Raw genomic sequence first — 27,435 nt, 5'->3', positions numbered from 1 at the left:
AGTACAAAATCACGCTAAAATGCCTAGAAAACTAGCAGGTTGCTGTTACGCTAGTACACTGTAGCTAGGCTAGGCCTACTCTTTAGTAATACTTATAGGCCTAGGCTAGGCCTAGTAGGCCTTACCTTAAAAAGCCCAGGCCTAGCCAACGAGGTGGCGATATCTGTGTGTTGAGGCATTTATGTTCGGTGTATAAGGTTAAATTTGCGTGTCAAAAGTGCGATTATACACCGAAATATACGCTACGTTATTATTTTTATTGTTTCATCCTCACACACTCGATTTTTAAACCTTTTCGGCCAAAAAAAATCATAAAAAAACTTTTTTTTTAAAAGCGCCCTCAACGTAAACAAATTTTTTTCTTATCTCCGCCCCAAATTTTTGGCGAAATTAGGGGCGGCGGATGACAGCAAACAAACTATTTTTTTTTAGGTCTAATCACTGGTCAGTCCTAGGTCACTGAACAACCGATGCTAAACGAATATGCTTCATAATCACTGGTAATTCATAGGTCACCTTTTATATTATTCCATTATAAAAATGCATCGGCCGAGAATTGAACCAAGGTCACCCGCGTGGCAGGCGAGAATTCTACCACTGAACCACCGATGCTACACGAATATGCTTCATAATCACTGGTCAGTACTAGGTCACATTTGATATTATTCCATTATAAAAATGCATCGGCCGGGAATTGAACCCGGGTCCCCCGCGTGGCAGGCGAGAATTCTACCACTGAACGACTGATGCTTCACGAACATGCTTCATAATCATTGGTCAGTCCTGGGTCACCTTTGATATTATTCCATTCTAAAAATGCATCGGCCGGGAATTGAACCCGGGTCCCCCGCGTGGCAGGCGAGAATTCTACCACTGAACCACCGATGCTACACGAATATGCTTCATAATCACTGGTCAGTCCTAGGTCAGCTTTGATATTATTCCATTATAAAAATGCATCGGCCGGGAATTGAACCCGGGTCCCCCGCGTGGCAGGCGAGAATTCTACCACTGAACCACCGATGCTACACGTATATGTTTTATAATCACCGGTCATTATAGGAGAGCGTCGATATTGTTCCATTATAAAAATGCATCGGCTGGAAATTTTACCCGGATTCTACGTGTGGCAGGCGAGATTTCTAAAACAGAACCACTGATGCTGCACGTGTATAGTTCATAATCACCGGTAATTTATAAGTCAGCTTTGATATTATTCCATTGCATCGGCCGAGAATTGAACCCGTATCCGGCGCGTGGCAGGCGAGAATTCTACCACTGAACCACCGATGCCACACGAATATGCTTCATAATCACTGGTCAGTCCTAGGTCAGCTTTGATATTATTCCATTATAAAAATGCATCGGCCGGGAATTGAACCCGGGTCCCCCGCGTGGCAGGCGAGAATTCTACCACTGAACCACCGATGCTACACGTATATGTTTTATAATCACCGGTCATTATAGGAGAGCGTCGATATTGTTCCATTATAAAAATGCATCGGCTGGAAATTTTACCCGGATTCTACGTGTGGCAGGCGAGATTTCTAAAACAGAACCACTGATGCTGCACGTGTATAGTTCATAATCACCGGTAATTTATAAGTCAGCTTTGATATTATTCCATTGCATCGGCCGAGAATTGAACCCGTATCCGGCGCGTGGCAGGCGAGAATTCTACCACTGAACCACCGATGCCACACGAATATGCTTCATAATCACTGGTCAGTCCTAGGTCACCTTTGATATTATTCCATTCTAAAAATTCATCGGCCGGGAATTGAACCCGGGTCCCCCGCGTGGCAGGCGAGAATTCTACCACTGAACCACCGATGCTACACGAATATGCTTCATAATCACTGGTCAGTCCTAGTTCAGCTTTGATATTATTCCATTATAAAAATGCATCGGCCGGGAATTGAACCCGGGTCCCCCGCGTGGCAGGCGAGAATTCTACCACTGAACCACCGATGCTACACGTATATGTTTTATAATCACCGGTCATTATAGGAGAGCGTCGATATTGTTCCATTATAAAAATGCATCGGCTGGAAATTTTACCCGGATTCTACCTGTGGCAGGCGAGATTTCTAAAACAGAACCACTGCTGCTGCACGTGTATAGTTCATAATCACCGGTAATTTATAAGTCAGCTTTGATATTATTCCATTGCATCGGCCGGGAATTGAACCCGGATCCGGCGCGTGGCAGGCAAGAATTCTACCACTGAACCACCGATGCCACACGAATATGCTTCATAATCACTGGTCAGTCCTAGGTCACCTTTGATATTATTCCATTCTAAAAATGCATCGGCCGGGAATTGAACCCGGGTCCCTCGCGTGGCAGGCGAGAATTCTACCACTGAACCACCGATGCTACACGAATATGCTTCATAATCACTGGTCAGTCCTAGTTCAGCTTTGATATTATTCCATTATAAAAATGCATCGGCCGGGAATTGAACCCGGGTCCCCCGCGTGGCAGGCGAGAATTCTACCACTGAACCACCGATGCTACACGTATATGTTTTATAATCACCGGTCATTATAGGAGAGCGTCGATATTGTTCCATTATAAAAATGCATCGGCTGGAAATTTTACCCGGATTCTACGTGTGGCAGGCGAGATTTCTAAAACAGAACCACTGATGCTACACGTGTATAGTTCATAATCACCGGTAATTTATAAGTCAGCTTTGATATTATTCCATTACAAAACTGCATCGACCGGGAATTGAACCCGGATTCTACCTGTGGCAGGCGAAATTTCTAAAACAGAACCACTGCTGCTGCACGTGTATAGTTCATAATCACCGGTAATTTATAAGTCAGCTTTGATATTATTCCATTGCATCGGCCGGGAATTGAACCCGGATCCGGCGCGTGGCAGGCGAGAATTCTACCACTGAACCACCGATGCCACACGAATATGCTTGGTAGGCGAGAATACCCGCGTGGTAGGCGAGAATACTACCACTGATCTACCGATGCTACACGAATATGCTTCATAATAACTGGTCAGTTCCAGGTCACCTTTGATATTATTCCATTATAAAAATGCACCAGCCGTGAATTGAACCCGGGTCCCCCGCGTGGCAGGCGAGAATTCTATCACTGAACCACCGATGCTACACGTATATGTTTTATAATCACCGGTCATTATAGGAGAGCGTCGATATTGTTCCATTATAAAAATGCATCGGCTGGAAATTTTACCCGGATTCTACGTGTGGCAGGCGAGATTTCTAAAACAGAACAACCGATGCTACATGTATATGCTTTATTATCACCGGTCATTTATAGGTTAGCTTTGATATAATTCCATTACAAAAAACTGCATCGGCCGGGAATTGAACCCGGGTCCCCCGCGTGGCAGGCGAGAATTCTACCACTGAACCACCGAAGCTAGCTGTATATGATTTATACTCACTGGTCAGTCCTAGGTCAGCTTTAATATTGTTCCATTCTAAAAATGCATCGTCCGGGAATTTTACACGGATCCACGTGTGGCAGAACCACCGACGCTACACGTGTGGTTAGCTTTGATATTGTTCCATTATAAAAATGCATCGGCCGGGAATTTTACCCGGATACGTATGGCAGGCGAGAATTCTAAAACGGAACCACACGTGCTACACGTGTATAGTTCATAATCACCGGTCATTTATAGGGCAGCTTTAATATTATTCAATTCTAAAAATGCATCGGCCGGGAATTTGAAAAGGGTCCCCCGCGTGGCAGGCGAGAATTCTATCACTGAACCACCGATGCTACACGTATATGTTTTGCAATCACCGGTCATTATAGGTGAGCTTCGATATGTGGCACATGCAAGCGAAACCAGACATAAGTCGAAATTTTCAAAATTGAGATTTCTACAAATACTGAAACTACATAATCCAAGATTTAAAATGCTGAAAAAATATCTTGATACCATGTCTACTTCCAAAGATATCTTAGTCTAAAGTTTTGGTTGTTACAATCAGTGTTTTGAGAAAAATGCTTTTAAAGTTAAGTAACAGGAAACGACAACTACAAAAAAATAAACAGGACGTCTAAGTTTAAGCCTTAGCAAAAGGGTATTCTAATTGTTTTATTTCAATGAAACTTCGCACCTTCCTTAATTAACTATTGTTCTATTATTATGCAAAATTTTCATTGAAATTAACTCAATGGAACACTTTCAATTTAAGCATAAAACATGATAGGTTTTATGAAAATCATTCATAATTTACACTATCTTTTTAACCAACATACTACACGAAATCTTAAAATGTATCTATTTATTTGTCTCAAAATAGAAAAACACCAAGGTAATGTAAATAAATATTGTTTCAGCTATTATTTTCTGTAAAAATTAAAAAATGTAATTTTTCAGCCTTTTAATGTTTTTGGTTGTTTCTCCAAATCTACAAATGCAACTTATGTCCGATTTCGCTTGCATGTGCCACATATTGTTCCATTATAAAAATGCATCGGCTGGAAATTTTACCCGGATTCCACGTGTGGCAGGCGAGATTTCTAAAACAGAACCACCGATGCTACACGTGTATAGTTCATAATCACCGGTCATTTATAGGTCAGCTTTGATATTATTCCATTCTAAAAATGCATCGGCCGGGAATTTAACCCGGGTGCCCCGCATGGCAGGCGAAAATTCTACCACTGAACCACCGATGCTACACGAATATGTTTCATAATCACTGGTCAGTCCTAGGTCACCTTTGATATTATTCCATTATAAAAATGCACCAGCCGTGAATTGAACCCGAGTCCCCCGCGTGGCAGGCGAGAATTCTATCACTGAACCACCGATGCTACACGAATATGCTTCATAAGGCCTAAAAAAAAAAAAAATTTGTTTTCTGTCAAGTTTTTGTTTTGGTAGGGGGGGGGGGGGGGCGGGTGGAAAAAAGTTTTTTTTTTTTTTTTTTTTAATGTTAATTTCTCTGTTAATTGTACGTGAATTTGAGAGTAACAAAACACACTGAATAAAACAACGAGCTCAAACATCTATTCATAATTTGTTTCACACTTTAATTCTGTTTTGGGCGCGTTAGGCCCCGTGTCTAAACTAGCCTAGGCTAGGCCTACTACACAGAAGGTCGTTGTTAGCAGGCCTAATTAAATATTTTAGAAGTTAGTGTACCGTATATTTCGGTGTATAAGTCGCACCTGTGTATAAGACGCACCCCTAACTGAGAGTAAAATATCGGTATTTTGTATATCGTCGATGTATAAGACGGCCGCGCCCAGCCTCAACATGAAGGGAAGTCCCCCATTCTGTCAGTTCTTTCTAACTTGTTATTCATGAGTTTCGCACCCGCAACATCGAGTGCATGACCGCACGTGTGTGTGGGCTAGCCTCGCTCGATTTATCGAGAGGCGCACGTTTTCACGGACAATCGTATTCGATTAGTATCTATGTATCCTAGAAGTGTGTACGCTAGGTCTATGCTATAATCAACTGGAGAATATACTAGTCGAATACTGTACACCATGTGGTTGCCAAGAAGGGCTGGGGGTACGACGGTCGTGCATATAACTATAATACTATTCCAATCGTAAACGTTTACAAATGAAATTTTATCGGAGCGCCTAAAACAGCTCCATATAATGAACAAATCTTGTCATCATATTTAGTACAAAATCACGCTAAAATGCCTAGAAAACTAGCAGGTTGCTGTTACGCTAGTACACTGTAGCTAGGCTAGGCCTACTCTTTAGTAATACTTATAGGCCTAGGCTAGGCCTAGTAGGCCTTACCTTAAAAAGCCCAGGCCTAGCCAACGAGGTGGCGATATCTGTGTGTTGAGGCATTTATGTTCGGTGTATAAGGTTAAATTTGCGTGTCAAAAGTGCGATTATACACCGAAATATACGCTACGTTATTATTTTTATTGTTTCATCCTCACACACTCGATTTTTAAACCTTTTCGGCAAAAAAAAATCATAAAAAAACTTTTTTTTTAAAAGCGCCCTCAACGTAAACAAATTTTTTTCTTATCTCCGCCCCAAATTTTTGGCGAAATTAGGGGCGGCGGATGACAGCAAACAAACTATTTTTTTTTAGGTCTAATCACTGGTCAGTCCTAGGTCACTGAACAACCGATGCTAAACGAATATGCTTCATAATCACTGGTAATTCATAGGTCACCTTTTATATTATTCCATTATAAAAATGCATCGGCCGAGAATTGAACCAAGGTCACCCGCGTGGCAGGCGAGAATTCTACCACTGAACCACCGATGCTACACGAATATGCTTCATAATCACTGGTCAGTACTAGGTCACATTTGATATTATTCCATTATAAAAATGCATCGGCCGGGAATTGAACCCGGGTCCCCCGCGTGGCAGGCGAGAATTCTACCACTGAACGACTGATGCTTCACGAACATGCTTCATAATCATTGGTCAGTCCTGGGTCACCTTTGATATTATTCCATTCTAAAAATGCATCGGCCGGGAATTGAACCCGGGTCCCCCGCGTGGCAGGCGAGAATTCTACCACTGAACCACCGATGCTACACGAATATGCTTCATAATCACTGGTCAGTCCTAGGTCAGCTTTGATATTATTCCATTATAAAAATGCATCGGCCGGGAATTGAACCCGGGTCCCCCGCGTGGCAGGCGAGAATTCTACCACTGAACCACCGATGCTACACGTATATGTTTTATAATCACCGGTCATTATAGGAGAGCGTCGATATTGTTCCATTATAAAAATGCATCGGCTGGAAATTTTACCCGGATTCTACGTGTGGCAGGCGAGATTTCTAAAACAGAACCACTGATGCTGCACGTGTATAGTTCATAATCACCGGTAATTTATAAGTCAGCTTTGATATTATTCCATTGCATCGGCCGAGAATTGAACCCGTATCCGGCGCGTGGCAGGCGAGAATTCTACCACTGAACCACCGATGCCACACGAATATGCTTCATAATCACTGGTCAGTCCTAGGTCAGCTTTGATATTATTCCATTATAAAAATGCATCGGCCGGGAATTGAACCCGGGTCCCCCGCGTGGCAGGCGAGAATTCTACCACTGAACCACCGATGCTACACGTATATGTTTTATAATCACCGGTCATTATAGGAGAGCGTCGATATTGTTCCATTATAAAAATGCATCGGCTGGAAATTTTACCCGGATTCTACGTGTGGCAGGCGAGATTTCTAAAACAGAACCACTGATGCTGCACGTGTATAGTTCATAATCACCGGTAATTTATAAGTCAGCTTTGATATTATTCCATTGCATCGGCCGAGAATTGAACCCGTATCCGGCGCGTGGCAGGCGAGAATTCTACCACTGAACCACCGACGCCACACGAATATGCTTCATAATCACTGGTCAGTCCTAGGTCACCTTTGATATTATTCCATTCTAAAAATGCATCGGCCGGGAATTGAACCCGGGTCCCCCGCGTGGCAGGCGAGAATTCTACCACTGAATCACCGATGCTACACGAATATGCTTCATAATCACTGGTCAGTCCTAGTTCAGCTTTGATATTATTCCATTATAAAAATGCATCGGCCGGGAATTGAACCCGGGTCCCCCGCGTGGCAGGCGAGAATTCTACCACTGAACCACCGATGCTACACGTATATGTTTTATAATCACCGGTCATTATAGGAGAGCGTCGATATTGTTCCATTATAAAAATGCATCGGCTGGAAATTTTACCCGGATTCTACCTGTGGCAGGCGAGATTTCTAAAACAGAACCACTGATGCTACACGTGTATAGTTCATAATCACCGGTAATTTATAAGTCAGCTTTGATATTATTCCATTACAAAACTGCATCGACCGGGAATTGAACCCGGATCCGGCGCGTGGCAGGCGAGAATTCTACCACTGAACCACCGATGCCACACGAATATGCTTCATAATCACTGGTCAGTCCTAGGTCACCTTTGATATTATTCCATTCTAAAAATACATCGGCCGGGAATTGAACCCGGGTCCCCCGCGTGGCAGGCGAGAATACTACCACTGATCCACCGATGCTACACGAATATGCTTCATAATAACTGGTCAGTTCCAGGTCACCTTTGATATTATTCCATTATAAAAATGCACCAGCCGTGAATTGAACCCGGGTCCCCCGCGTGGCAGGCGAGAATTCTATCACTGAACCACCGATGCTACACGTATATGTTTTATAATCACCGGTCATTATAGGAGAGCGTCGATATTGTTCCATTATAAAAATGCATCGGCTGGAAATTTTACCCGGATTCTACGTGTGGCAGGCGAGATTTCTAAAACAGAACCACTGATGCTACACGTGTATAGTTCATAATCACCGGTAATTTATAAGTCAGCTTTGATATTATTCCATTACAAAACTGCATCGGCCGGGAATTGAACCCGGATCCGGCGCGTGGCAGGCAGGCGAGAATTCTACCACGATGCTACACGAATATGCTTCATAATCACTGGTCAGTCCTAGGTTACCTTTGATATTATTCCATTATAAAAATGCATCGGCCGGGAATTGAACCCGGGTCCCCCGCGTGGCAGGCGAGAATTCTACCACTGAACCACCGATGCTACACGAATATGCTTCATAATCACTGGTCAGTCCTAGGTCAGCTTTGATATTATTACATTATAAAAATGCATCGGCCGGGAATTGAACCCGGGTCCCCCGCGTGGCAGGCGAGAATTCTACCACTGAACCACCGATGCTACACGTATATGTTTTATAATTACCGGTCATTATAGGAGAGCGTCGATATTGTTCCATTATAAAAATGCATCGGCTGGAAATTTTACCCGGATTCTACGTGTGGCAGGCGAGATTTCTAAAACAGAACCACTGATGCTGCACGTGTATAGTTCATAATCGCCGGTAATTTATAAGTCAGCTTTGATATTATTCCATTGCATCGGCCGAGAATTGAACCCGGATCCGGCGCGTGGCAGGCGAGAATTCTACCACTGAACCACCGATGCCACACGAATATGCTTCATAATCACTGGTCAGTCCTAGGTCACCTTTGATATTATTCCATTCTAAAAATTCATCGGCCGGGAATTGAACCCGGGTCCCCCGCGTGGCAGGCGAGAATTCTACCACTGAACCACCGATGCTACACGAATATGCTTCATAATCACTGGTCAGTCCTAGTTCAGCTTTGATATTATTCCATTATAAAAATGCATCGGCCGGGAATTGAACCCGGGTCCCCCGCGTGGCAGGCGAGAATTCTACCACTGAACCACCGATGCTACACGTATATGTTTTATAATCACCGGTCATTATAGGAGAGCGTCGATATTGTTCCATTATAAAAATGCATCGGCTGGAAATTTTACCCGGATTCTACCTGTGGCAGGCGAGATTTCTAAAACAGAACCACTGCTGCTGCACGTGTATAGTTCATAATCACCGGTAATTTATAAGTCAGCTTTGATATTATTCCATTGCATCGGCCGGGAATTGAACCCGGATCCGGCGCGTGGCAGGCAAGAATTCTACCACTGAACCACCGATGCCACACGAATATGCTTCATAATCACTGGTCAGTCCTAGGTCACCTTTGATATTATTCCATTCTAAAAATGCATCGGCCGGGAATTGAACCCGGGTCCCTCGCGTGGCAGGCGAGAATTCTACCACTGAACCACCGATGCTACACGAATATGCTTCATAATCACTGGTCAGTCCTAGTTCAGCTTTGATATTATTCCATTATAAAAATGCATCGGCCGGGAATTGAACCCGGGTCCCCCGCGTGGCAGGCGAGAATTCTACCACTGAACCACCGATGCTACACGTATATGTTTTATAATCACCGGTCATTATAGGAGAGCGTCGATATTGTTCCATTATAAAAATGCATCGGCTGGAAATTTTACCCGGATTCTACGTGTGGCAGGCGAGATTTCTAAAACAGAACCACTGATGCTACACGTGTATAGTTCATAATCACCGGTAATTTATAAGTCAGCTTTGATATTATTCCATTACAAAACTGCATCGACCGGAAATTGAACCCGGATTCTACCTGTGGCAGGCGAGATTTCTAAAACAGAACCACTGCTGCTGCACGTGTATAGTTCATAATCACCGGTAATTTATAAGTCAGCTTTGATATTATTCCATTGCATCGGCCGGGAATTGAACCCGGATCCGGCGCGTGGCAGGCGAGAATTCTACCACTGAACCACCGATGCCACACGAATATGCTTGGTAGGCGAGAATACCCGCGTGGTAGGCGAGAATACTACCACTGATCTACCGATGCTACACGAATATGCTTCATAATAACTGGTCAGTTCCAGGTCACCTTTGATATTATTCCATTATAAAAATGCACCAGCCGTGAATTGAACCCGGGTCCCCCGCGTGGCAGGCGAGAATTCTATCACTGAACCACCGATGCTACACGTATATGTTTTATAATCACCGGTCATTATAGGAGAGCGTCGATATTGTTCCATTATAAAAATGCATCGGCTGGAAATTTTACCCGGATTCTACGTGTGGCAGGCGAGATTTCTAAAACAGAACCACTGCTGATGCTGCACGTGTATAGTTCATAATCACCGTTAATTTATAAGTCAGCTTTGATATTATTCCATTACAAAAATGCATCGGCCGGGAATTGAACCCGGGTCCCCCGCGTGGCAGGCGAGAATTCTACCACTGAACCACCGATGCTACACGAATATGCTTCATAATCACTGGTCAGTCCTAGGTCAGCTTTGATATTATTCCATTATAAAAATGCATCGGCCGGGAATTGAACCCGGGTCCCCCGCGTGGCAGGCGAGAATTCTACCACTGAACCACCGATGCTACACGTATATGATTTATAATTACCGGTCATTATAGGAGAGCGTCGATATTATTCCATTACAAAACTGCATCGACCGGGAATTGAACCCGGATCCGGCGCGTGGCAGGCGAGAATTCTACCACTGAACCACCGATGCCACACGAATATGCTTCATAATCACTGGTTAGTCCTAGGTCACCTTTGATATTATTCCATTCTAAAAATTCATCGGCCGGGAATTGAACCCGGGTCCCCCGCGTGGCAGGCGAGAATTCTACCACTGAACCACCGATGCTACACGAATATGCTTCATAATCACTGGTCAGTCCTAGTTCAGCTTTGATATTATTCCATTATAAAAATGCATCGGCCGGGAATTGAACCCGGGTCCCCCGCGTGGCAGGCGAGAATTCTACCACTGAACCACCGATGCTACACGTATATGTTTTATAATCACCGGTCATTATAGGAGAGCGTCGATATTGTTCCATTATAAAAATGCATCGGCTGGAAATTTTACCCGGATTCTACCTGTGGCAGGCGAGATTTCTAAAACAGAACCACTGCTGCTGCACGTGTATAGTTCATAATCACCGGTAATTTATAAGTCAGCTTTGATATTATTCCATTGCATCGGCCGGGAATTGAACCCGGATCCGGCGCGTGGCAGGCAAGAATTCTACCACTGAACCACCGATGCCACACGAATATGCTTCATAATCACTGGTCAGTCCTAGGTCACCTTTGATATTATTCCATTCTAAAAATGCATCGGCCGGGAATTGAACCCGGGTCCCTCGCGTGGCAGGCGAGAATTCTACCACTGAACCACCGATGCTACACGAATATGCTTCATAATCACTGGTCAGTCCTAGTTCAGCTTTGATATTATTCCATTATAAAAATGCATCGGCCGGGAATTGAACCCGGGTCCCCCGCGTGGCAGGCGAGAATTCTACCACTGAACCACCGATGCTACACGTATATGTTTTATAATCACCGGTCATTATAGGAGAGCGTCGATATTGTTCCATTATAAAAATGCATCGGCTGGAAATTTTACCCGGATTCTACGTGTGGCAGGCGAGATTTCTAAAACAGAACCACTGATGCTACACGTGTATAGTTCATAATCACCGGTAATTTATAAGTCAGCTTTGATATTATTCCATTACAAAACTGCATCGACCGGGAATTGAACCCGGATTCTACCTGTGGCAGGCGAGATTTCTAAAACAGAACCACTGCTGCTGCACGTGTATAGTTCATAATCACCGGTAATTTATAAGTCAGCTTTGATATTATTCCATTGCATCGGCCGGGAATTGAACCCGGATCCGGCGCGTGGCAGGCGAGAATTCTACCACTGAACCACCGATGCCACACGAATATGCTTGGTAGGCGAGAATACCCGCGTGGTAGGCGAGAATACTACCACTGATCTACCGATGCTACACGAATATGCTTCATAATAACTGGTCAGTTCCAGGTCACCTTTGATATTATTCCATTATAAAAATGCACCAGCCGTGAATTGAACCCGGGTCCCCCGCGTGGCAGGCGAGAATTCTATCACTGAACCACCGATGCTACACGTATATGTTTTATAATCACCGGTCATTATAGGAGAGCGTCGATATTGTTCCATTATAAAAATGCATCGGCTGGAAATTTTACCCGGATTCTACGTGTGGCAGGCGAGATTTCTAAAACAGAACCACTGCTGATGCTGCACGTGTATAGTTCATAATCACCGTTAATTTATAAGTCAGCTTTGATATTATTCCATTATAAAAATGCATCGGCCGGGAATTGAACCCGGGTCCCCCGCGTGGCAGGCGAGAATTCTACCACTGAACCACCGATGCTACACGTATATGTTTTATAATCACCGGTCATTATAGGAGAGCGTCGATATTGTTCCATTATAAAAATGCATCGGCTGGAAATTTTACCCGGATTCTACCTGTGGCAGGCGAGATTTCTAAAACAGAACCACTGCTGCTGCACGTGTATAGTTCATAATCACCGGTAATTTATAAGTCAGCTTTGATATTATTCCATTGCATCGGCCGGGAATTGAACCCGGATCCGGCGCGTGGCAGGCAAGAATTCTACCACTGAACCACCGATGCCACACGATTATGCTTCATAATCACTGGTCAGTCCTAGGTCACCTTTGATATTATTCCATTCTAAAAATGCATCGGCCGGGAATTGAACCCGGGTCCCTCGCGTGGCAGGCGAGAATTCTACCACTGAACCACCGATGCTACACGAATATGCTTCATAATCACTGGTCAGTCCTAGTTCAGCTTTGATATTATTCCATTATAAAAATGCATCGGCCGGGAATTGAACCCGGGTCCCCCGCGTGGCAGGCGAGAATTCTACCACTGAACCACCGATGCTACACGTATATGTTTTATAATCACCGGTCATTATAGGAGAGCGTCGATATTGTTCCATTATAAAAATGCATCGGCTGGAAATTTTACCCGGATTCTACGTGTGGCAGGCGAGATTTCTAAAACAGAACCACTGATGCTACACGTGTATAGTTCATAATCACCGGTAATTTATAAGTCAGCTTTGATATTATTCCATTACAAAACTGCATCGACCGGGAATTGAACCCGGATTCTACCTGTGGCAGGCGAGATTTCTAAAACAGAACCACTGCTGCTGCACGTGTATAGTTCATAATCACCGGTAATTTATAAGTCAGCTTTGATATTATTCCATTGCATCGGCCGGGAATTGAACCCGGATCCGGCGCGTGGCAGGCGAGAATTCTACCACTGAACCACCGATGCCACACGAATATGCTTGGTAGGCGAGAATACCCGCGTGGTAGGCGAGAATACTACCACTGATCTACCGATGCTACACGAATATGCTTCATAATAACTGGTCAGTTCCAGGTCACCTTTGATATTATTCCATTATAAAAATGCACCAGCCGTGAATTGAACCCGGGTCCCCCGCGTGGCAGGCGAGAATTCTATCACTGAACCACCGATGCTACACGTATATGTTTTATAATCACCGGTCATTATAGGAGAGCGTCGATATTGTTCCATTATAAAAATGCATCGGCTGGAAATTTTACCCGGATTCTACGTGTGGCAGGCGAGATTTCTAAAACAGAACCACTGCTGATGCTGCACGTGTATAGTTCATAATCACCGTTAATTTATAAGTCAGCTTTGATATTATTCCATTACAAAAATGCATCGGCCGGGAATTGAACCCGGGTCCCCCGCGTGGCAGGCGAGAATTCTACCACTGAACCACCGATGCTACACGAATATGCTTCATAATCACTGGTCAGTCCTAGGTCAGCTTTGATATTATTCCATTACAAAAATGCATCGGCCGGGAATTGAACCCGGGTCCCCCGCGTGGCAGGCGAGAATTCTACCACTGAACCACCGATGCTACACGTATATGATTTATAATTACCGGTCATTATAGGAGAGCGTCGATATTATTCCATTACAAAACTGCATCGACCGGGAATTGAACCCGGATCCGGCGCGTGGCAGGCGAGAATTCTACCACTGAACCACCGATGCCACACGAATATGCTTCATAATCACTGGTTAGTCCTAGGTCACCTTTGATATTATTCCATTCTAAAAATTCATCGGCCGGGAATTGAACCCGGGTCCCCCGCGTGGCAGGCGAGAATTCTACCACTGAACCACCGATGCTACACGAATATGCTTCATAATAACTGGTCAGTTCCAGGTCACCTTTGATATTATTCCATTATAAAAATGCACCAGCCGTGAATTGAACCCGGGTCCCCCGCGTGGCAGGCGAGAATTCTACCACTGAACCACCGATGCTACACGTATATGATTTATAATTACCGGTCATTATAGGATAGGAGAGCGTCGATATTGTTCCATTATAAAAATGCATCGGCTGGGAATTGAACCCGGGTCTCCCGCGTGGCAGGCGAGAATTCTACCACTGAACCACCAATGCTACACGTATATGTTTTATAATTACCGGTCATTATAGGAGAGCGTCGATATTGTTCCATTATAAAAATGCATCGGCTGGAAATTTTACCCGGATTCTACGTGTGGCAGGCGAGATTTCTAAAACAGAACCACTGATGCTGCACGTGTATAGTTCATAATCGCCGGTAATTTATAAGTCAGCTTTGATATTATTCCATTGCATCGGCCGAGAATTGAACCCGGATCCGGCGCGTGGCAGGCGAGAATTCTACCACTGAACCACCGATGCCACACGAATATGCTTCATAATCACTGGTCAGTCCTAGGTCACCTTTGATATTATTCCATTCTAAAAATTCATCGGCCGGGAATTGAACCCGGGTCCCCCGCGTGGCAGGCGAGAATTCTACCACTGAACCACCGATGCTACACGAATATGCTTCATAATCACTGGTCAGTCCTAGTTCAGCTTTGATATTATTCCATTATAAAAATGCATCGGCCGGGAATTGAACCCGGGTCCTCCGCGTGGCAGGCGAGAATTCTACCACTGAACCACCGATGCTACACGTATATGTTTTATAATCACCGGTCATTATAGGAGAGCGTCGATATTGTTCCATTATAAAAATGCATCTGCTGGAAATTTTACCCGGATTCTACCTGTGGCAGGCGAGTTTTCTAAAACAGAACCACTGCTGCTGCACGTGTATAGTTCATAATCACCGGTAATTTATAAGTCAGCTTTGATATTATTCCATTGCATCGGCCGGGAATTGAACCCGGATCCGGCGCGTGGCAGGCGAGAATTCTACCACTGAACCACCGATGCCACACGAATATGCTTCATAATCACTGGTCAGTCCTAGGTCACCTTTGATATTATTCCATTCTAAAAATGCATCGGCCGGGAATTGAACCCGGATCCGGCGCGTGGCAGGCGAGATTTCTACCACTGAACCACCGATGCCACACGAATATGCTTCATAATCACTGGTCAGTCCTAGTTCAGCTTTGATATTATTCCATTATAAAAATGCATCGGCCGGGAATTGAACCCGGGTCCCCCGCGTGGCAGGCGAGAATTCTACCACTGAACCACCGATGCTACACGAATATGCTTCATAATAACTGGTCAGTTCCAGGTCACCTTTGATATTATTCCATTATAAAAATGCACCAGCCGTGAATTGAACCCGGGTCCCCCGCGTGGCAGGCGAGAATTCTACCACTGAACCACCGATGCTACACGTATATGATTTATAATTACCGGTCATTATAGGATAGGAGAGCGTCGATATTGTTCCATTATAAAAATGCATCGGCTGGGAATTGAACCCGGGTCTCCCGCGTGGCAGGCGAGAATTCTACCACTGAACCACCAATGCTACACGTATATGTTTTATAATTACCGGTCATTATAGGAGAGCGTCGATATTGTTCCATTATAAAAATGCATCGGCTGGAAATTTTACCCGGATTCTACGTGTGGCAGGCGAGATTTCTAAAACAGAACCACTGATGCTGCACGTGTATAGTTCATAATCGCCGGTAATTTATAAGTCAGCTTTGATATTATTCCATTGCATCGGCCGAGAATTGAACCCGGATCCGGCGCGTGGCAGGCGAGAATTCTACCACTGAACCACCGATGCCACACGAATATGCTTCATAATCACTGGTCAGTCCTAGGTCACCTTTGATATTATTCCATTCTAAAAATTCATCGGCCGGGAATTGAACCCGGGTCCCCCGCGTGGCAGGCGAGAATTCTACCACTGAACCACCGATGCTACACGAATATGCTTCATAATCACTGGTCAGTCCTAGTTCAGCTTTGATATTATTCCATTATAAAAATGCATCGGCCGGGAATTGAACCCGGGTCCTCCGCGTGGCAGGCGAGAATTCTACCACTGAACCACCGATGCTACACGTATATGTTTTATAATCACCGGTCATTATAGGAGAGCGTCGATATTGTTCCATTATAAAAATGCATCTGCTGGAAATTTTACCCGGATTCTACCTGTGGCAGGCGAGTTTTCTAAAACAGAACCACTGCTGCTGCACGTGTATAGTTCATAATCGCCGGTAATTTATAAGTCAGCTTTGATATTATTCCATTGCATCGGCCGAGAATTGAACCCGGATCCGGCGCGTGGCAGGCGAGAATTCTACCACTGAACCACCGATGCCACACGAATATGCTTCATAATCACTGGTCAGTCCTAGGTCACCTTTGATATTATTCCATTCTAAAAATGCATCGGCCGGGAATTGAACCCGGGTCCCTCGCGTGGCAGGCGAGATTTCTACCACTGAACCACCGATGCTACACGAATATGCTTCATAATCACTGGTCAGTCCTAGTTCAGCTTTGATATTATTCCATTATAAAAATGCATCGGCCGGGAATTGAACCCGGGTCCCCCGCGTGGCAGGCGAGAATTCTACCACTGAACCACCGATGCTACACGTATATGTTTTATAATCACCGGTCATTATAGGAGAGCGTCGATATTGTTCCATTATAAAAATGCATCGGCTGGAAATTTTACCCGGATTCTACCTGTGGCAGGCGAGATTTCTAAAACAGAACCACTGCTGCTGCACGTGTATAGTTCATAATCACCGGTAATTTATAAGTCAGCTTTGATATTATTCTATTGCATCGGCCGGGAATTGAACCCGGATCCGGCGCGTGGCAGGCGAGAATTCTACCACTGAACCACCGATGCCACACGAATATGCTTCATAATCACTGGTCAGTCCTAGGTCACCTTTGATATTATTCCATTCTTAAAATGCATCGGCCGGGAATTGAACCCGGGTCCCTCGCGTGGCAGGCGAGAATTCTACCACTGAACCACCGATGCTACACGAATATGCTTCATAATCACTGGTCAGTCCTAGGTCAGCTTTGATATTATTCCGGGAATTGAACCCGGGTCCCCCGCGTGGCAGGCGAGAATTCTACCACTGAACCACCGATGCTACACGTATATGTTTTATAATCACCGGTCATTATAGGAGAGCGTCGATATTGTTCCATTATAAAAATGCATCGGCTGGAAATTTTACCCGGATTCTACGTGTGGCAGGCGAGAATTCTACCACTGAACCACCGATGCTGCACGTGTATAGTTCATAATCACCGGTCATTTATAGGTCAGCTTTGATATTATTCCATTCTAAAAATGCATCGTCCGGGAATTTTACACGGATCCACCGATGCTGCACGAATATGCTTCATAATCACTGGTCAGTCGTAGTTCACCTTTTTATATTGACACAATACACACATAATTAGTAGTGCATTGCTGTACAAGACCATCAGACCATTGATAATGTAAATAATGTAATTATGTAGTAACTTTTGAAGTTCCCCTTTTTGGCACATAACATTCTTAATACAAATTGGCTTCGCTCCGTTCCCTTTCCAAGCAGTGGTAGTGTTTTGTCAATGAGTGGAGTACAGTATATATTATGAATCGATTGATTCTTTCCGTATACCAAGATGCAGTGCCACTGCATGCTAATCATTAAGGTTTTCTTCTCATTTTAGGTTTTGACATTTCAAAAGAAATGATAGATAATGCAAGACAAAAACACGTAGATACGAATGTATCTTAAGAAATTGCAGATATCTCAAACTGCCTGGAGACACATCCACACTGGAAAGGTGAATTCAGCAAGATAGTGTCTGTATGCTCTGCATTGGGTAAAACACAAACCACAAGCTTTTCAGAATATCCATAACTGTCTTAAAGAAGGCGGAGAGTGTTTTCTTCTTTATAGTGGGCCAAAAAAACAACTACGTGGCCACGATGTTGATGGACTTTCGTACTACTTGAAGAATCACACTAAATGGAAGCACCACCTTGAGGTATGATATGATAATGAGTTTTTTAGTTGACTGGCGAGAATTATAATATACATCATTATCAATATAGATTTATTATATTTGGAGATGCGAAATTTCTTCTTGGGTTTAAGCAGCTGTATTTCATTTAATTTTTACGGGATATAAAAACAGATTTTACAACGAATTCACTCTGGAAGAAAATATGCAATTGTTGAAATCGGTAGGTTTTGACGATGTCAAAGGTGACTTGCACACACCATATGAGGAAATGGAAATATTTAATGTGAATGAGTTAAGAAGTAAGTCATTGATTATCGACAAATTAATCTATTTAATCCTGTATGTAAGAATACGTTTTTTTTTAATATACCTCCAATTATTTTATCATATATTAATTAATAATCAACATAACGTAACAATCAGCACCGAGGTCGTGGTCATTAGTCAAAGTTTATAAATATAGTTTAGAACACGTTCGCTAAATTAAACGGTCGGATTCACTCTTGAATGGTGCAATAATAGCCGTGCCTAAAAATAGTGTCAAACTCCTTGAATATTTTCCGTCCCATGCTAATTTCAAGCTACAGTATAATTGTTTAATATTTCATGATATGTAAGTTCACTCGTTGATCAAATAGAGTATGTGCCTGAGCAGTATCGAAATGGAATTCTTCAAGATGCTACTGAATAATGCTTCAAGAACTTTCCCGTCACCAATCAAGAAAATAAATACTTTCGACAGGATGCAGTTGCTCTGCGGGCGAAGAAGAATTAATTAGCATATAAATTATTGTTATTTGTGTGTAAAATCTACTACGGATACCGATTTTCAAGATTAAAAATTAAGTGAGAAAACAAAATGATTTATTTATGATTTTTTTTTGTAGATTTTGTTTGTTGTTCTATTTTGTAAATATTTTTTTGGATGATATATTATTTGTATTTCTATTATTTTCTAAGACTCTGTTGATGGTATTTTGAGGTAAAGTGTCCGTCACTCATCACTATGCCATCTTAAAGAATAGTTTGCTGTTCATTCATCAATTTCAATAACAATACATATTATGTCGTATCTGTTTTGTTATTTGTACTGTAGGGCTACCTTCGGAAGAATAAAGAAAAGAGAATTAAAAATCCATTTTTCTTGTTCATGTTGTTAGTAGTTGATGTTTAAAGTTGTTTCTGTAAACTAGATTCCAGGAGCCTACATATGAAAAGCCATATGTGCCAAAATATTTATTGTTTTAGGCCTATCAATACTAAGTCAAATCGCCGTTTTGGATTTTTTTTAAATTAAATTTAATAAATAGTATTGGTGAAGGTTTTAAAGTTGATTTTCTTTAATGATGCTCACCTGTATCGTTAGATAGTAATTAATAAATTCAGGGACGATGCATTTTTATAATAGAACAATATCAAATCTGACCTACGACCGACCAGTGACTATAATAAATGCGTCATGTACCGTATGAATCTGGTTACCGGCAACAAGACGTCGTATTCAGTGGAGCCGAATATGTTTATTTTGTCATCAGTAGTGTTACAGAACCCTTTAGATTATTATTATAAACATATTTTTACACGATTCATGACATGTAACCTTGACGTCACGTGCGGTTCTGGGAGTCAAAACGAATTAAACGCGTTCACAAAGGTATAGATATAAATAATGTTTATTCAACACGGCAATGAAACGAACGATTTGACAAATTGGTAAAACGATTGGTTGAATGGTCGAACAATTGGTTGAGCACACAATGGATAGATGTTGAACGAACACACAGCAGTGGAACGAACGATAGATCGAACGGTTTAAACTGTAAATTAATGGATAATTAAAGCCGTCATTGTAATTAAATAATCAATTGGTATAACAATTGGAACATCTAAGCTAAATAGCTCAACAATCATATTAAACTAGATTTATAGAAAATGATCGATTCATCATTACTGTATTACCATTAGTACTTCAATTTAACAGTAGGCCTAGGCCTAGATTATAGTATAATTGAGTCAGTAATTTGTAATTATCTAGTAGGCTACAGTTAAATGATACAAAAGATTATATTATCTAAATATAAAGCATCATAAACTTACATCTGTTTCTTCACCAGAACCTATAGATTACAGTACATATTTTTAACTATCAGTGTATTTATCTAGGCTATGAACTATCCCAAAGCACAACTCTGAGCAAGTCTGCCCGTTACTATGGCAATCTGACCTTACTAGGAGAAAAGTCACCTCTTGCTCACCAAACATGAAATAGAGGGCGACATTATACATTTCAAAGTTAACATTCCGGCCCCTTAAAGGCACCGTATGGATAGCCTTTACATAAAAATAAACATGTCAACAAAAACCTAACATTGTTAAAATTTATAAGGAAAAGATAAATTCCAAAATTGGATCTTATAAAACGCAGAAGAACAATCTGTAATGTTCAAAAGTTCATATTTCCAATTAGTTGGTCGCATTCTCAAGAAGGACCAGTTTGTCAATTGGTCTCACAAGCGTTGATGTGTTTGTCTTTACTTTCACTGACCGTACAAGTCCATCCTTTTGGTTGCTGTACACTTCAAGAACTCTTCCCAATGGCCATGAACTTCGTGGTGTGTTTTTGTCAAGAACAAACACAACATCGTCTACAGCAAAGTTTCTCTTTTGCACATTCTATTTTTGTCTTTGTTGCAGTGACGGTAAATACTCCCGTACCCATCGTCGCCAGAACACATTTGATAAGTACTGTACTTGTTTCCATCGTCGACGATACATATCCTCCTTTGAAAAGTTACCAGGAGGTAAGCTGTTCTCTCCTCGCAACAGCAGTAAATGATTCGGAGTTAAAGGCGTCATGTCACGAGGGTCATCCGATATCTTAGTAATCGGCCGACCATTAACAATAGCCTCTGCTTCACACATTAAAGTGTTTAGGCCTTCATCATCAAGCACTTGTTGTTTCAGCACAGCCATCATGACTTTCCTCACTGTCCGAATACAGCGCTTCCATACTCCTCCATGATGAGATCCCATTGGTGGATTGAATAACCATTTCACATTTCGTTGCAACAAGAATTCATGGATTTGTCCTTGATTCCACTCTTTAATTGCTTTATTCAGTTCCTTCTCTCCCTTTTTGAAGTTTCCTCCATTATCTGATCGAATCTCTTCTGGCTGTCCTCTTGGTTCTATGAATCTTCTCATAGCATTCATGAATGACTCCGTGTCAAGTGAGTTTGAAACTTCGATGTGGATTGCTCGTACAGTGAGACACGTGAAAAGGACACCATATCTCTTCACATTTGACCTCCCCTTTTTTACTTCGAATGGGCCGAAGCAGTCAACACCAACGTACGTGAACGGTGGCTTCGAAGGTGTTACTCGGTCTTGCGGAAGTGAAGCCATTTTTTGTTTCCCAACTGATGATTGGCGTCTCTTACAGCTGAAACACTCGTTTAGAACTTTCTTCACTGCAGTATGTGCATCAATCGGCCAGAACTTCTGTCGAACTAGGGACATTGTGTATTCTAGTCCACTGTGTCCTGATAAATGGTGATAGTATGTAGTAATGAGCTTCACTATGTGGTGATTCTTTGGTAGGATTATCTGATGTTTCATGTCACCGTTGATAGGTGAATTTTGAAGACGGCCCCCTACTCTGATCACTCCCTCACTTAAGATGGGATCGAGTTTGTAGATCTTGCTGGATTTTGGTAGTGCTCGTTGCTTTTTGGTATTGCAGGGTTGAGATAGGCTTACATGCTTCAGGCAAACTTGCTCGTCTTCAAAGCATTTCTGTACATGCTTCGTGATAGCAATTTCAGCACCTTTCATCTCCAAAACATTGATTGGATCAACTGTGTCATTTCTATTAAACGAAACATCGTCTCCAGCCTTACGCCTGCGAACCACTTCTCGTAACTTTTCTTTGTACCTCAAAATCCATGCAAACGACTTCTTCAACTTCTCCCATGATGAGTAGTAGTTAATGACTGATGAAATCGAGTCAATTACATTTATACCAGTAGCACAGACTGTGGATTTTGCCTTTACCCCTGGGTCATCTTGTGGGATTTCACCCATGTTTGCTGGTCTTTGTGGCCATGTCCTCTCAGGTTGCTTTAGGAATTCTGGACCTTCCTTCCAACGTTGATTGATCAATAATTCATTTACTGTCATACCTCTTGATGCTTCATCTGCAGGGTTGTGTAACCCATCCACAAATCTCCATTGACTTGCGTCACTTTGATCAAGTATGGTTGTGACTCGATTAGCTACAAACGTCTGAAATCGTGTTTCCTTGTTTTCTAAATAGCGTAGAACACATGTGCTATCCGTCCAAAACGTACAACTATCTATAGGTGTTTGCAGTTCTTGTTTAATCATTTTGTCTAATCGTGTGGAAACAACAGCTGCCGATAACTCCATTCTTGGTATAGTCATCGTCTTGAGAGGAGCTAACCTGGATTTTGCCATCACAATAGCACAACTGATGTCTCCATTTACATTGATTTGTCGAAGATAAGATACTGCACCATATCCATTACTTGAAGCATCTGAGAAGTGATGTAGTTCTCGTTTAACTACATTTTCAAAGTTTAGAGGCTTGAAGCATCTTGGAATGCTGAACTGCTCCAGCTTAGGAAGATCCTGGAGCCAATCCTCCCACCTTGCTTTGCAAGCATCTGGAATCTTGTCATCCCATCCTAAACCCTTTTGGCACAGTTCTTGTTGAATGGCCTTTGCAGGCAAGATACATGGACCGACAAATCCAAGTGGATCGTACACCGAACTTGTTATTGATAACATTCCACGTCTTGTCGCTGGACGTTCTTTCTTGTTGATACTATAACCAAATGTGTCAGTTGACAGGCTCCATTTGACACCTAATGCTCGTTCAGTTAACATCATGCCACCGAAATTCAGATCCAAGTCCTTCACCAATTTTGCCCTTTTGGCATCCGGAACTGATTCAATAACATTTATTGAATTTGACGTCCACTTTGTCAGACGGAACCCGCCCTGGTTTAGTAGTTCCTGAAGTTGTTTGATCAGTTGTTTGGCTTCTGGCTCTGTCTTTACAGAATGAAGACAATCATCCAGGTAAAAGCTTTCCTTCGCTGTTTTGATTGTCTCTGCATCGAAGTCATCTCGGTTGTCTTCTGCATTACGTTTTAGTGCATAGTTGGCACAGCTAGGAGATGACACACTCCCAAACAGATGAACCATCATCTTGTACTCTTCAGGCTGCTTCTCGGTATTGCCATCTGGCCACCAGAGGTATTTAAGGTAGTCTGAATCATTTTGTCGTACTCGTACCTGGTAATACATTGATTCAATGTCCGCCATGAAAGCGATTTGTTCTCGCCGGAAACGGGTTAGTACCCCGACTAGTGTGTTAGTAAGGTCCGGCCCCTGTAGAAGCTGGTCGTTTAATGATGTGCCTCCATATCTCGCCGAACAGTAAAAAACAACACGTACCTTGTCAGGTTTTTGAGGATGAAATACTGGGTGATGTGGTAAGTACCATCCTTCAGGTACCGAACCATTAACTTCCACCTTATCAGCATAGCCCTTTCTTACCAAGTCGTTCATGAACATGCGATATTTCTCAAATACAATTGGATCATTGTCTAGACGTCGTTTGAGGGACTGAAGTCTGCGTTCAGCTTGTATTTTGTTGGTCTTCAGATTTGGTGGATAAGACTTCCATGGTAACGCAATCTCATAATGTCCATCTTTCAAAACAGCGCTTTTTTCCATAATTCGCAATGCCTGTTTGTCATTTTGCGACATCGCAGCCTTCGGGTTGTACAGGCTGTCATTGAATTCTAGATTACAGTAGTCCTTGAACTGTGTTGACAACTCTTCATGTGAATCAATGTAGTTAGTGCAGTGTGTTGATCCAGAGTTCTTCCTTCCCAATGGGCCGTTGACAACCCAGCCAAATAGTGTTCTAGTGGCAAATGGACCACCATCGTGGCATTCGCGTACTTCCAGCGGTTGTAGCAATTCTGGCACATCACTTCCAATGAGAATACCAATATCTGCATTTATTTTATCTACTTTAATCCCAGCTAGGTGAGGCCATTTGTTAATGTCATCTGGAGTAGCGATCGTATCGGTAGAAATTGGTAGGGTTTGCACTGAATAGACGTTTGGAAGTAAGACGGAATGTCCATGATTTAAATCCAAAATCTCCAACTTTGTAAGTTCACACTGGATTGGTCTATTTACTCCGTTCATGGTTGTCAATGATAAGTCTACAGTATTCGATGATATTCCTAATTGCTTTAGTAGACCAGTGGTGCAGAAAGTTGTGTTGGATCCACTATCAAGAAATGCATAGGTTTCTACAAGCTTGGCACTTCCTGGAGCCTTGACTCTCACAGGTACGGCAGCAAGACCAGTAACGGTTGATGTGCTTCTCGATGCCGACATGTTGACCTGTTCACCACTGAAGGTTGCTGGAGACGTCTGAACTGGTTGTACAGCAACAGTACCAGCATTACTTGCAGTCTCACCTTTGGGATGTAAATATGTTGAGTGTTTCTTCGTGCATCCGGATATTTTGCAGAAACTTTGCTTTTGACAATCTTTCACAAAATGTCCAACTGTAAGACAGTTGATACAGATTTTCTTGTCATTTACACATTTCCATCGGTCGTTGAGTGACTTCCGTCGGAACTGCTCACATCTGGAGAGCCAATGGTCCTCACAGCATAGCGGACACGTTGGTTGTGATGTTACAGGTGTGATTGACTGAGAATTGTGAACGGCATAACTGCTAGATTTGTGGTTGGTCGATAATTTATCCGAATTTGGAGAATTGGTAGACTTCACTGGCTCTATTTTACCAAAGACTGGATGAGTTGCTACCCTAGCCTTATCGGTGACAAACTTGGTAATATCCTTAATATTCACATCTCTCTTTTCCTTTACGATGATAGTGTCAACCACTTCCCGCCATCTTAGCCTTAGTCGATACGGAAGACGTTCAATGATTTTCCGAAGATTGTCTGGATTATCTAGCTTGCTAAGGTATCCAATTTCCTGAAGTGTATTTGCACAGCTTGTTAGTTGAGTAGAGAAGCGTTGTAGAGCTATGCCATCCTCGACTTTGATAATCGGCCAATCCAGCAAGAGTTGAACGTGGGCAGCAGCTATCTTGTATGCTTGTCCATATCTTTCCTTTAGCAAGCGTCTCGCCTCAACATATCCTTTATCATCACTCATCGATAGACAGCTTCTCATCAACTCTTGTACAGCCCCATTCGTGTACTGTACCAAGTAGTGCAGTCTTGCACTCTGGCTCACAGTTTTGTTCTCAACAAGATGTTTGAATGAAGTGACAAACTCGCAGTATTCAGCAGGATTGCCACTGTATAACTTCATTGACGGGTTAGGCAAGGTAAGCGCAGTAACACTTTGTTGCTGTTGTTGGACGATCTGTCTCAATGCTTCATTTTGCTTATCTTGTGCTCTCATCATTGTGGATGCCAGTCTATCTATGGCATCGATCTGCTTGTGTTGGTGGAATACAGGAGCATCCAGATTAAATGGTTGGAACACTGCTGGTTGAGGTGTAGGCTGCCACAGCATAGGATTCCCTAACAGTTCTGTCTCCTCCTTTGGAACATATTCTGCTCGATAATCAGGAGCAAATCGTTGGTCGGGCAGATTTCCTGATGGAAGTTTGGGAGTGGTTGTTTCAATATGAAGCTTTGGTAGAGAAAGATTTTCGAGTTCACGATCTACTGCCTCATCCTCGTCCTGTTCAGCTTCGTTGTAAACTTTGTCGGCTGCTTCAATTGCCCCGATTTCAATTTGCAATTCCACATCAGTCTTCTTTTGTTTGAGCACCAATTCCTGCATTTCCAAGTCATGCATTTCTTTCTGTCTGGCAGCTCGTTCCCTTAATGCTGCAGCTTCAGCCTTAACCCGGATCCTAGATCTGCTGCTCGATGATGAGCGTTTGGAGCTTACGCAACTCACTGAATCACTTGGTTCAACGTCAAACATCTTAGAGATAGATTATTGCAGTAGAAGATAGATTTTAAACTTATGTAACCTTGACGTCACGTGCGGTTCTGGGAGTCAAAACGAATTAAACGCGTTCACAAAGGTATAGATATAAATAATGTTTATTCAACACGGCAATGAAACGAACGATTTGACAAATTGGTAAAACGATTGGTTGAATGGTCGAACAATTGGTTGAGCACACAATGGATAGATGTTGAACGAACACACAGCAGTGGAACGAACGATAGATTGAACGGTTTAAACTGTAAATTAATGGATAATTAAAGCCGTCATTGTAATTAAATAATCAATTGGTATAACAATTGGAACATCTAAGCTAAATAGCTCAACAATCATATTAAACTAGATTTATAGAAAATGATCGATTCATCATAACTGTATTACCATTAGTACTTCAATTTAACAGTAGGCCTAGGCCTAGATTATAGTATAATTGAGTCAGTAATTTGTAATTATCTAGTAGGCTACAGTTAAATGATACAAAAGATTATATTATCTAAATATAAAGCATCATAAACTTACATCTGTTTCTTCACCAGAACCTATAGATTACAGTACATATTTTTAACTATCAGTGTATTTATCTAGGCTATGAACTATCCCAAAGCACAACTCTGAGCAAGTCTGCCCGTTACTATGGCAATCTGACCTTACTAGGAGAAAAGTCACCTCTTGCTCACCAAACATGAAATAGAGGGCGACATTATACATTTCAAAGTTAACATGACAGTTTAACT

The 27,435-nt window shown here is 42.5% G+C and overlaps 66 non-coding genes across 66 annotated transcripts; all 66 read right to left on the bottom strand.

Annotated features, from left to right (window-relative positions):
* Positions 1-679: 679 nt before the first annotated feature.
* Trnag-gcc (transfer RNA glycine (anticodon GCC)) lies at positions 680-750 on the bottom strand. The gene has a single exon. It is a non-coding gene; the product is annotated as a tRNA-Gly (tRNA).
* Positions 751-817: 67 nt separating this feature from the next.
* On the bottom strand, positions 818-888 carry Trnag-gcc (transfer RNA glycine (anticodon GCC)). Its single transcript has one exon. It is a non-coding gene; the product is annotated as a tRNA-Gly (tRNA).
* A 67-nt stretch (positions 889-955) lies between these two features.
* On the bottom strand, positions 956-1,026 carry Trnag-gcc (transfer RNA glycine (anticodon GCC)). The gene has a single exon. It is a non-coding gene; the product is annotated as a tRNA-Gly (tRNA).
* Positions 1,027-1,360: 334 nt separating this feature from the next.
* On the bottom strand, positions 1,361-1,431 carry Trnag-gcc (transfer RNA glycine (anticodon GCC)). The gene has a single exon. It is a non-coding gene; the product is annotated as a tRNA-Gly (tRNA).
* A 334-nt stretch (positions 1,432-1,765) lies between these two features.
* Positions 1,766-1,836, bottom strand: Trnag-gcc (transfer RNA glycine (anticodon GCC)). Its single transcript has one exon. It is a non-coding gene; the product is annotated as a tRNA-Gly (tRNA).
* A 67-nt stretch (positions 1,837-1,903) lies between these two features.
* On the bottom strand, positions 1,904-1,974 carry Trnag-gcc (transfer RNA glycine (anticodon GCC)). Its single transcript has one exon. It is a non-coding gene; the product is annotated as a tRNA-Gly (tRNA).
* Positions 1,975-2,170: 196 nt separating this feature from the next.
* On the bottom strand, positions 2,171-2,241 carry Trnag-gcc (transfer RNA glycine (anticodon GCC)). Its single transcript has one exon. It is a non-coding gene; the product is annotated as a tRNA-Gly (tRNA).
* Positions 2,242-2,308: 67 nt separating this feature from the next.
* On the bottom strand, positions 2,309-2,379 carry Trnag-gcc (transfer RNA glycine (anticodon GCC)). The gene has a single exon. It is a non-coding gene; the product is annotated as a tRNA-Gly (tRNA).
* Positions 2,380-2,446: 67 nt separating this feature from the next.
* Positions 2,447-2,517, bottom strand: Trnag-gcc (transfer RNA glycine (anticodon GCC)). Its single transcript has one exon. It is a non-coding gene; the product is annotated as a tRNA-Gly (tRNA).
* A 334-nt stretch (positions 2,518-2,851) lies between these two features.
* Positions 2,852-2,922, bottom strand: Trnag-gcc (transfer RNA glycine (anticodon GCC)). Its single transcript has one exon. It is a non-coding gene; the product is annotated as a tRNA-Gly (tRNA).
* A 138-nt stretch (positions 2,923-3,060) lies between these two features.
* On the bottom strand, positions 3,061-3,131 carry Trnag-gcc (transfer RNA glycine (anticodon GCC)). Its single transcript has one exon. It is a non-coding gene; the product is annotated as a tRNA-Gly (tRNA).
* A 206-nt stretch (positions 3,132-3,337) lies between these two features.
* Positions 3,338-3,408, bottom strand: Trnag-gcc (transfer RNA glycine (anticodon GCC)). Its single transcript has one exon. It is a non-coding gene; the product is annotated as a tRNA-Gly (tRNA).
* A 1,203-nt stretch (positions 3,409-4,611) lies between these two features.
* On the bottom strand, positions 4,612-4,682 carry Trnag-gcc (transfer RNA glycine (anticodon GCC)). Its single transcript has one exon. It is a non-coding gene; the product is annotated as a tRNA-Gly (tRNA).
* Positions 4,683-6,322: 1,640 nt separating this feature from the next.
* Positions 6,323-6,393, bottom strand: Trnag-gcc (transfer RNA glycine (anticodon GCC)). Its single transcript has one exon. It is a non-coding gene; the product is annotated as a tRNA-Gly (tRNA).
* A 67-nt stretch (positions 6,394-6,460) lies between these two features.
* Positions 6,461-6,531, bottom strand: Trnag-gcc (transfer RNA glycine (anticodon GCC)). Its single transcript has one exon. It is a non-coding gene; the product is annotated as a tRNA-Gly (tRNA).
* Positions 6,532-6,598: 67 nt separating this feature from the next.
* On the bottom strand, positions 6,599-6,669 carry Trnag-gcc (transfer RNA glycine (anticodon GCC)). Its single transcript has one exon. It is a non-coding gene; the product is annotated as a tRNA-Gly (tRNA).
* A 334-nt stretch (positions 6,670-7,003) lies between these two features.
* Positions 7,004-7,074, bottom strand: Trnag-gcc (transfer RNA glycine (anticodon GCC)). Its single transcript has one exon. It is a non-coding gene; the product is annotated as a tRNA-Gly (tRNA).
* A 334-nt stretch (positions 7,075-7,408) lies between these two features.
* Positions 7,409-7,479, bottom strand: Trnag-gcc (transfer RNA glycine (anticodon GCC)). The gene has a single exon. It is a non-coding gene; the product is annotated as a tRNA-Gly (tRNA).
* Positions 7,480-7,546: 67 nt separating this feature from the next.
* On the bottom strand, positions 7,547-7,617 carry Trnag-gcc (transfer RNA glycine (anticodon GCC)). The gene has a single exon. It is a non-coding gene; the product is annotated as a tRNA-Gly (tRNA).
* A 204-nt stretch (positions 7,618-7,821) lies between these two features.
* Positions 7,822-7,892, bottom strand: Trnag-gcc (transfer RNA glycine (anticodon GCC)). The gene has a single exon. It is a non-coding gene; the product is annotated as a tRNA-Gly (tRNA).
* Positions 7,893-8,097: 205 nt separating this feature from the next.
* On the bottom strand, positions 8,098-8,168 carry Trnag-gcc (transfer RNA glycine (anticodon GCC)). The gene has a single exon. It is a non-coding gene; the product is annotated as a tRNA-Gly (tRNA).
* A 337-nt stretch (positions 8,169-8,505) lies between these two features.
* On the bottom strand, positions 8,506-8,576 carry Trnag-gcc (transfer RNA glycine (anticodon GCC)). The gene has a single exon. It is a non-coding gene; the product is annotated as a tRNA-Gly (tRNA).
* Positions 8,577-8,643: 67 nt separating this feature from the next.
* Positions 8,644-8,714, bottom strand: Trnag-gcc (transfer RNA glycine (anticodon GCC)). Its single transcript has one exon. It is a non-coding gene; the product is annotated as a tRNA-Gly (tRNA).
* Positions 8,715-8,910: 196 nt separating this feature from the next.
* Positions 8,911-8,981, bottom strand: Trnag-gcc (transfer RNA glycine (anticodon GCC)). The gene has a single exon. It is a non-coding gene; the product is annotated as a tRNA-Gly (tRNA).
* Positions 8,982-9,048: 67 nt separating this feature from the next.
* Trnag-gcc (transfer RNA glycine (anticodon GCC)) lies at positions 9,049-9,119 on the bottom strand. Its single transcript has one exon. It is a non-coding gene; the product is annotated as a tRNA-Gly (tRNA).
* Positions 9,120-9,186: 67 nt separating this feature from the next.
* Trnag-gcc (transfer RNA glycine (anticodon GCC)) lies at positions 9,187-9,257 on the bottom strand. The gene has a single exon. It is a non-coding gene; the product is annotated as a tRNA-Gly (tRNA).
* Positions 9,258-9,453: 196 nt separating this feature from the next.
* On the bottom strand, positions 9,454-9,524 carry Trnag-gcc (transfer RNA glycine (anticodon GCC)). The gene has a single exon. It is a non-coding gene; the product is annotated as a tRNA-Gly (tRNA).
* Positions 9,525-9,591: 67 nt separating this feature from the next.
* Positions 9,592-9,662, bottom strand: Trnag-gcc (transfer RNA glycine (anticodon GCC)). The gene has a single exon. It is a non-coding gene; the product is annotated as a tRNA-Gly (tRNA).
* Positions 9,663-9,729: 67 nt separating this feature from the next.
* On the bottom strand, positions 9,730-9,800 carry Trnag-gcc (transfer RNA glycine (anticodon GCC)). Its single transcript has one exon. It is a non-coding gene; the product is annotated as a tRNA-Gly (tRNA).
* Positions 9,801-10,134: 334 nt separating this feature from the next.
* On the bottom strand, positions 10,135-10,205 carry Trnag-gcc (transfer RNA glycine (anticodon GCC)). Its single transcript has one exon. It is a non-coding gene; the product is annotated as a tRNA-Gly (tRNA).
* A 138-nt stretch (positions 10,206-10,343) lies between these two features.
* On the bottom strand, positions 10,344-10,414 carry Trnag-gcc (transfer RNA glycine (anticodon GCC)). The gene has a single exon. It is a non-coding gene; the product is annotated as a tRNA-Gly (tRNA).
* Positions 10,415-10,621: 207 nt separating this feature from the next.
* On the bottom strand, positions 10,622-10,692 carry Trnag-gcc (transfer RNA glycine (anticodon GCC)). The gene has a single exon. It is a non-coding gene; the product is annotated as a tRNA-Gly (tRNA).
* A 67-nt stretch (positions 10,693-10,759) lies between these two features.
* Positions 10,760-10,830, bottom strand: Trnag-gcc (transfer RNA glycine (anticodon GCC)). The gene has a single exon. It is a non-coding gene; the product is annotated as a tRNA-Gly (tRNA).
* Positions 10,831-10,896: 66 nt separating this feature from the next.
* On the bottom strand, positions 10,897-10,967 carry Trnag-gcc (transfer RNA glycine (anticodon GCC)). Its single transcript has one exon. It is a non-coding gene; the product is annotated as a tRNA-Gly (tRNA).
* A 67-nt stretch (positions 10,968-11,034) lies between these two features.
* On the bottom strand, positions 11,035-11,105 carry Trnag-gcc (transfer RNA glycine (anticodon GCC)). Its single transcript has one exon. It is a non-coding gene; the product is annotated as a tRNA-Gly (tRNA).
* A 67-nt stretch (positions 11,106-11,172) lies between these two features.
* Positions 11,173-11,243, bottom strand: Trnag-gcc (transfer RNA glycine (anticodon GCC)). The gene has a single exon. It is a non-coding gene; the product is annotated as a tRNA-Gly (tRNA).
* A 196-nt stretch (positions 11,244-11,439) lies between these two features.
* Positions 11,440-11,510, bottom strand: Trnag-gcc (transfer RNA glycine (anticodon GCC)). The gene has a single exon. It is a non-coding gene; the product is annotated as a tRNA-Gly (tRNA).
* A 67-nt stretch (positions 11,511-11,577) lies between these two features.
* On the bottom strand, positions 11,578-11,648 carry Trnag-gcc (transfer RNA glycine (anticodon GCC)). The gene has a single exon. It is a non-coding gene; the product is annotated as a tRNA-Gly (tRNA).
* Positions 11,649-11,715: 67 nt separating this feature from the next.
* Trnag-gcc (transfer RNA glycine (anticodon GCC)) lies at positions 11,716-11,786 on the bottom strand. The gene has a single exon. It is a non-coding gene; the product is annotated as a tRNA-Gly (tRNA).
* Positions 11,787-12,120: 334 nt separating this feature from the next.
* Positions 12,121-12,191, bottom strand: Trnag-gcc (transfer RNA glycine (anticodon GCC)). The gene has a single exon. It is a non-coding gene; the product is annotated as a tRNA-Gly (tRNA).
* A 138-nt stretch (positions 12,192-12,329) lies between these two features.
* Trnag-gcc (transfer RNA glycine (anticodon GCC)) lies at positions 12,330-12,400 on the bottom strand. The gene has a single exon. It is a non-coding gene; the product is annotated as a tRNA-Gly (tRNA).
* A 207-nt stretch (positions 12,401-12,607) lies between these two features.
* Trnag-gcc (transfer RNA glycine (anticodon GCC)) lies at positions 12,608-12,678 on the bottom strand. Its single transcript has one exon. It is a non-coding gene; the product is annotated as a tRNA-Gly (tRNA).
* A 196-nt stretch (positions 12,679-12,874) lies between these two features.
* Trnag-gcc (transfer RNA glycine (anticodon GCC)) lies at positions 12,875-12,945 on the bottom strand. Its single transcript has one exon. It is a non-coding gene; the product is annotated as a tRNA-Gly (tRNA).
* A 67-nt stretch (positions 12,946-13,012) lies between these two features.
* On the bottom strand, positions 13,013-13,083 carry Trnag-gcc (transfer RNA glycine (anticodon GCC)). The gene has a single exon. It is a non-coding gene; the product is annotated as a tRNA-Gly (tRNA).
* Positions 13,084-13,150: 67 nt separating this feature from the next.
* Trnag-gcc (transfer RNA glycine (anticodon GCC)) lies at positions 13,151-13,221 on the bottom strand. Its single transcript has one exon. It is a non-coding gene; the product is annotated as a tRNA-Gly (tRNA).
* Positions 13,222-13,555: 334 nt separating this feature from the next.
* On the bottom strand, positions 13,556-13,626 carry Trnag-gcc (transfer RNA glycine (anticodon GCC)). The gene has a single exon. It is a non-coding gene; the product is annotated as a tRNA-Gly (tRNA).
* A 138-nt stretch (positions 13,627-13,764) lies between these two features.
* Positions 13,765-13,835, bottom strand: Trnag-gcc (transfer RNA glycine (anticodon GCC)). The gene has a single exon. It is a non-coding gene; the product is annotated as a tRNA-Gly (tRNA).
* A 207-nt stretch (positions 13,836-14,042) lies between these two features.
* On the bottom strand, positions 14,043-14,113 carry Trnag-gcc (transfer RNA glycine (anticodon GCC)). Its single transcript has one exon. It is a non-coding gene; the product is annotated as a tRNA-Gly (tRNA).
* Positions 14,114-14,180: 67 nt separating this feature from the next.
* Positions 14,181-14,251, bottom strand: Trnag-gcc (transfer RNA glycine (anticodon GCC)). Its single transcript has one exon. It is a non-coding gene; the product is annotated as a tRNA-Gly (tRNA).
* Positions 14,252-14,317: 66 nt separating this feature from the next.
* Trnag-gcc (transfer RNA glycine (anticodon GCC)) lies at positions 14,318-14,388 on the bottom strand. Its single transcript has one exon. It is a non-coding gene; the product is annotated as a tRNA-Gly (tRNA).
* A 67-nt stretch (positions 14,389-14,455) lies between these two features.
* On the bottom strand, positions 14,456-14,526 carry Trnag-gcc (transfer RNA glycine (anticodon GCC)). Its single transcript has one exon. It is a non-coding gene; the product is annotated as a tRNA-Gly (tRNA).
* A 67-nt stretch (positions 14,527-14,593) lies between these two features.
* On the bottom strand, positions 14,594-14,664 carry Trnag-gcc (transfer RNA glycine (anticodon GCC)). Its single transcript has one exon. It is a non-coding gene; the product is annotated as a tRNA-Gly (tRNA).
* A 71-nt stretch (positions 14,665-14,735) lies between these two features.
* On the bottom strand, positions 14,736-14,806 carry Trnag-gcc (transfer RNA glycine (anticodon GCC)). Its single transcript has one exon. It is a non-coding gene; the product is annotated as a tRNA-Gly (tRNA).
* A 334-nt stretch (positions 14,807-15,140) lies between these two features.
* On the bottom strand, positions 15,141-15,211 carry Trnag-gcc (transfer RNA glycine (anticodon GCC)). Its single transcript has one exon. It is a non-coding gene; the product is annotated as a tRNA-Gly (tRNA).
* A 67-nt stretch (positions 15,212-15,278) lies between these two features.
* Positions 15,279-15,349, bottom strand: Trnag-gcc (transfer RNA glycine (anticodon GCC)). Its single transcript has one exon. It is a non-coding gene; the product is annotated as a tRNA-Gly (tRNA).
* A 196-nt stretch (positions 15,350-15,545) lies between these two features.
* Trnag-gcc (transfer RNA glycine (anticodon GCC)) lies at positions 15,546-15,616 on the bottom strand. The gene has a single exon. It is a non-coding gene; the product is annotated as a tRNA-Gly (tRNA).
* A 67-nt stretch (positions 15,617-15,683) lies between these two features.
* Positions 15,684-15,754, bottom strand: Trnag-gcc (transfer RNA glycine (anticodon GCC)). The gene has a single exon. It is a non-coding gene; the product is annotated as a tRNA-Gly (tRNA).
* Positions 15,755-15,821: 67 nt separating this feature from the next.
* Positions 15,822-15,892, bottom strand: Trnag-gcc (transfer RNA glycine (anticodon GCC)). Its single transcript has one exon. It is a non-coding gene; the product is annotated as a tRNA-Gly (tRNA).
* Positions 15,893-15,959: 67 nt separating this feature from the next.
* Positions 15,960-16,030, bottom strand: Trnag-gcc (transfer RNA glycine (anticodon GCC)). Its single transcript has one exon. It is a non-coding gene; the product is annotated as a tRNA-Gly (tRNA).
* Positions 16,031-16,101: 71 nt separating this feature from the next.
* On the bottom strand, positions 16,102-16,172 carry Trnag-gcc (transfer RNA glycine (anticodon GCC)). Its single transcript has one exon. It is a non-coding gene; the product is annotated as a tRNA-Gly (tRNA).
* A 334-nt stretch (positions 16,173-16,506) lies between these two features.
* On the bottom strand, positions 16,507-16,577 carry Trnag-gcc (transfer RNA glycine (anticodon GCC)). The gene has a single exon. It is a non-coding gene; the product is annotated as a tRNA-Gly (tRNA).
* A 67-nt stretch (positions 16,578-16,644) lies between these two features.
* On the bottom strand, positions 16,645-16,715 carry Trnag-gcc (transfer RNA glycine (anticodon GCC)). Its single transcript has one exon. It is a non-coding gene; the product is annotated as a tRNA-Gly (tRNA).
* A 334-nt stretch (positions 16,716-17,049) lies between these two features.
* On the bottom strand, positions 17,050-17,120 carry Trnag-gcc (transfer RNA glycine (anticodon GCC)). The gene has a single exon. It is a non-coding gene; the product is annotated as a tRNA-Gly (tRNA).
* A 67-nt stretch (positions 17,121-17,187) lies between these two features.
* On the bottom strand, positions 17,188-17,258 carry Trnag-gcc (transfer RNA glycine (anticodon GCC)). Its single transcript has one exon. It is a non-coding gene; the product is annotated as a tRNA-Gly (tRNA).
* Positions 17,259-17,454: 196 nt separating this feature from the next.
* Trnag-gcc (transfer RNA glycine (anticodon GCC)) lies at positions 17,455-17,525 on the bottom strand. Its single transcript has one exon. It is a non-coding gene; the product is annotated as a tRNA-Gly (tRNA).
* A 67-nt stretch (positions 17,526-17,592) lies between these two features.
* Positions 17,593-17,663, bottom strand: Trnag-gcc (transfer RNA glycine (anticodon GCC)). Its single transcript has one exon. It is a non-coding gene; the product is annotated as a tRNA-Gly (tRNA).
* Positions 17,664-27,435: the final 9,772 nt, after the last annotated feature.

Source organism: Antedon mediterranea, chromosome 7, assembly GCF_964355755.1.
Source record: "Antedon mediterranea chromosome 7, ecAntMedi1.1, whole genome shotgun sequence".
Classification (NCBI taxonomy): domain Eukaryota; kingdom Metazoa; phylum Echinodermata; class Crinoidea; order Comatulida; family Antedonidae; genus Antedon; species Antedon mediterranea.
This window is presented reverse-complemented; position numbering and strand designations above follow the sequence as displayed.